This window comes from Cucurbita pepo, chromosome 12, assembly GCF_057944985.1.
Source record: "Cucurbita pepo subsp. pepo isolate OVF chromosome 12, ASM5794498v1, whole genome shotgun sequence".
Classification (NCBI taxonomy): domain Eukaryota; kingdom Viridiplantae; phylum Streptophyta; class Magnoliopsida; order Cucurbitales; family Cucurbitaceae; genus Cucurbita; species Cucurbita pepo.
This window is the reverse complement of record NC_141809.1, coordinates 8,247,855-8,252,504: the sequence shown is the minus strand read 5'-3', so window position 1 is coordinate 8,252,504 and position 4,650 is coordinate 8,247,855. Positions and strand designations below refer to the sequence as shown.

The following is a 4,650-nucleotide window of genomic DNA, read 5'->3' as shown; positions in this document are numbered from 1 at the left end:
TCATGGGACAACATAAGGAGAGGAGCATATCTTGGGGGTCTGTCTTAATGAAATGATAGGTTTCACATTCGTGCATTGGGAGGAAATAGGACCTTTTATTCCATTGTAAGTGAGGTCAATGTTGCTTACTTTTACATCGTCACATGGTAAGTGACGGCTGCAAATAAGTTTGATTGCGAGCAGAGTTGCAGAACTTCCTCTAATGTTCTTGAAGCTCACTATACTCATCTTAATTTTTTAAGGAATCTGAAAATTAAAATGAGACAACAAATGGTTTATTTGTGAAGTTATAATGAAAAAATGAATCAAAGGTTCGAGAATGCGATCCATACCTACCGATTGCACTGATTCCACGGACAATACTCTTGGTCTATTAGAATAGGGTTGCTAACATTGACCATTATTGTTAAGGATATTTAGTAATAAATTATAGTTTACCATATATATTATATTTGATATTTTATTATAAGGCAAATATCTAATATTTGCCTTATTGTCATAGATATCTTTCCATTTATTGTTATTTCCATTTATTACTATTTCCATATCCTTGTAATTTATTTGATTATAAATAAGATAACTTTCACACCATTTAGGTGTGGTGGATTAATCAAACATTCACATGGTATCAGAGCCACTTCGGTTTAACAATCCCAAATCTTTTCTTTTCAATGGCTTTTGAAATCTTCTACTGTTCTTCTCCACCACCCCTGCTGGCTTTGACGCCGCAGGAGCAGTCTTCATGGCTACCGTAGGCGGAGCCGATTAATTACTCTTCGGCTCCACCCTATTGACCTCCAAATCATCCTTCACCATACTCTGTACATACAACCTTACCTTTTCCAAACATAGTCTCTTTCATTCTCTTCTCAATTTTTCCTTTATCCTTCATCCTTCACAGAAACCCTAATCTTAGGATCTTCATCAGCATTTCTTTCGAAAATATACAGAATCTCGATAAGCCTATCGATCTTTTGCAGAGATTCACCTTTGGAATCTAGGCGCCGCACTGACATCTTCGCCAACCAAGTTGCTGCCGCCCTTCTCGCCAAAATTGGCTCCTTCGCCCCAATGTGGCGACTCTTCCGGCTGCCCTTTTTGCCAAAATTGGCTCCTTCGCCCAATGTGGCGACTCTTCCGGCTTCAACATTGTCTTTGTCCCTTGCTCTAGGTTTCCCCTTCTACTTCTTGGGGTTAGACATATTCTCACCAGAGCCAAGGTAGCATCGTCGCTAAGCGACAATCCCTGTTTATGGGTAGACATATTCTCGTCGAAGCCAAGGCAGCATCGCCGCTGAGCGGCGATCCCTCTGCAATTTTCGATGGCCAAGAAAGTGTTTCTTTACGCCTCCTCTGAACCAGGTTGTTGACATCTTCACGAAAAGTGTTTCTCAACCACTTTGAATTTTTCAGATCCAAGCTTCACGTTTGTTCAAATCCGACGCTCAGCTTGCGGTGGGGTGTTAAGGATATTTAGTAATAAATTATAGTTTACCATATATATTATATTTGATATTTTATTATAAGGCAAATATCTAATATTTGCCTTATTGTCATAGGTATCTTTCCATTTATTGTTATTTCCATTTATTACTATTTCCATATCCTTGTAATTTATTTGATTATAAATAAGATAACTTTCACACCATTTAGGTGTGGTGGATTAATCAAACACTCACAATTATAATGTCCAAAAAGTGCATATTGGTGGCGGTGCCGCTAGCCGCAGAAGCTGGCCACGTTTTGATCCTGATACCATTAGTGGTGTTATTTAACGTGCAGTTCTTTACGATGACACCTTCAATAGGTTCTTCGTTAGTGTATCTTCCAAGACTTCCGATGCTTATTCCATGTCCTGGTCCGCACGTCACATTGGTGACTTCAATTAGTTTGCTTCAATCTCCAAGAGAAATGCAATCATCTCCAATTGCAATTTTGGACTTTGTGATTGTGATCTTATTTGATCGACCGATGTGTATTCCATCAGTGTTGGGATTGTTTTTGGGTGCCATTATATTGATATTATGGAATGTGAGGTTGTTGCAGCCGATGACGTTGATATAGAAGTTCTTGCTATCAAGTGATGTTATTCTCTTAACGGTTGAATTGGTGATGAAGTTGAACCTCAAACTCTAAACATTTTGTATAATCAAATAATATTTTGTGAGAGTCGGTAATGATGCTAAAAATTTGAATAGAACCCAATAAAATTGAAAACTCAAAAAAAATTTACTTTTTCCCTGGATTGTTTAAAGATTATCCTCTAGAAAATGAAGAACGTTGACCAAATCGTAAATGTCAGAACATTAGAGAAGACATGTAAGAGGCTCTTTCAAAAACAACAAGATGCATGAGATTGAGAAGGAAAGCTAAAGGAATATTACTTACAACCGGGAGTTGGGCACAATTTATGCATTTGTGGCAATCGTTCCTTTTCCAAGCTGCCTTTCCTTGGCCATCAAAAACTCCTTCACCTGATAATGTCAATCTATCAACACGTGCAAAAGTGATCCAATTATCTCCCGGAAGACTTTTTAGTGCCTGCAATGTTCCTCCAAGTTGAAAGTCAATTGGGCTATTACAAGGTCCTTCAAACTTCCCTTGCTTTACTCTAAATATCCCTCTTGGAATAAAAATTGCACTAGAACGATTGGACGTGCATGCATCCCTCCATGCATTTGCTAAAGCCTACATTTCACAACTAACAAAAACTTATAGCAAACAATTGATCAGCTCAACTAGTGATAATATTGATGTTCATATTATATATTTACCTTCATGATGTCAGTACCAGACACTATGTTACCATATCTTTTCAAAGAAAAAACAACATCGGCACTAGATTGAGCATCGACGGTAGGAGCTAACAATAGTAACATCAAAATTGTAGCGGCCAAGAAACTCGATCTGATCGTACTCATGAAGCCTTTGCTTTCTTTTCTTTTTTTATGTATATCATTTGAAAACTAGTGAGAGACAATGATATTTCGTTTTAGATTTGGAACTTTTTATGTATTTAATACAAATTGAAAAATAGGAATCAAATTGAGTTGTTTTTAGCATATTTTGTCTTTACCCACATGTTTGTTAAGAAAATTTCAAGAGGACGCCAAACATAATATTGTTCCAAACTAAACACGCTTAAAATCGTAGGCATATTATGGTAGGCATACGCTTAAAATGACTTGTATGACTATAATAAAGCAACAAAATCACTTGTCTCAAAGTATGGTATTGTAACACTCAAAAATGAAAGGAATTAGATCTAACAAGAATAAGCAGCCCATGTAAGACCCAAATGATCAAAAGGGGTGGAATTAAAGGATTAAGGAAGGATGATGATCTCAAGCAAGTCATTTTTATACCCTAACAAGTAATGTTAAGGTGTTTAAGACCTATGGAAAAAGGATTGGAAAGTAAAAGTAAGTGAAAAGGGCAAAAAGGTCATTTTACTAATTATTAAGGACCTTCGCGGATTTTTAATTGCTTATCTAGAAAGAATTTAGAGATGCTCAAGCAAAAATGACCAACATGAGATAAAGGATTTTTAGAAAAATTATGGATTTTTCAGGAAATATAATATTAAAATATTCAAAAAGCGGGAAATGACCCAAATACCCCTGGAAGAATGTATAATTACGAAAATGGCCCTCTGATCAGAAACAGAGCATCTACAGTGACCATCTGAGAAATATCTCACGAAACTCAAATCCCAGCCGTTGGATCTTCCCCAAATTTGGATATGATCTAGAAGATGGATAGATCATCACATCAAACGGCCATTATGCAAAACCAAAGTCGGTGAGGCTCTGACTGGAGTAGATATTTCGGGCGGATTTTCCAAAAAATCTAACTGCCAATTCACGACGATTCTGGAGCTTTCAATGTCGGTTTAAGCTCACCTATAAAGTCTGGAGTATGGGAAACAATATGGAATAAGCCTCGAGCAAGGTCGAGCACCCATTCGAAAGTTATGAGAGTTTAGTTTGTGGGTCTCCTACTCTCGGGTTTCTTCCAAATTTGAGAGCAATTCTCCACCATTCCTCCTTAAACTTATTCCAATAGTTTCCAAACAAGATTACCCACAAGTTATATGAAGGAATTGAGAGCTGAAACGTCGTAGAACAAGATACCCATGATATCGGAAATCTGGCGTTTCGAGTGAGTTGCATACCGAGAACGATTTCTGAAAATTAAGGTTCCACACTCAAAGACATTCCTCCAAATCAATTCCTATAGCTTGATGAAAGGATATTTAAGAGGTTCCATGAAGAAATCGGGCCTTGAAAACCCCTAGAATCGGCTACCCGATAAGAAATCCCCTGTTTTAGCTCTGGCGAGGAAAATAATTTTGGACGAACTTTGGAGGCTAATATCTTAGGCTATGATCCAAGAAAATGTATGAAATCAATCTCAAGCTCTTCCTTGTAATAGGCTAATACCTTAGGCTATGATCCACGAAAAGGTATGAAATCAATCCCAAGCTCTTCCTTGTAATATCATCGTTAAGTTTCATGAAGAAATCGAGGGGATAAACAAAGAGATCGGGGCTGTGGAAGGCCACTTCCAGACGGCGGCGCAAAGGATGCGCGTGTCTTCTTCCAGTCTAGAGGAAGAAGACGATGACGTGGCCGGTTCAGTTGAACCGGC

General features: G+C 37.8%; 1 pseudogene; it reads right to left on the bottom strand.

Moving 5' to 3' along the window:
• On the bottom strand, positions 1-2,921 carry LOC147789940 (exopolygalacturonase-like; annotated as a pseudogene).
• Between the last annotated feature and the right edge of the window lie 1,729 nt (positions 2,922-4,650).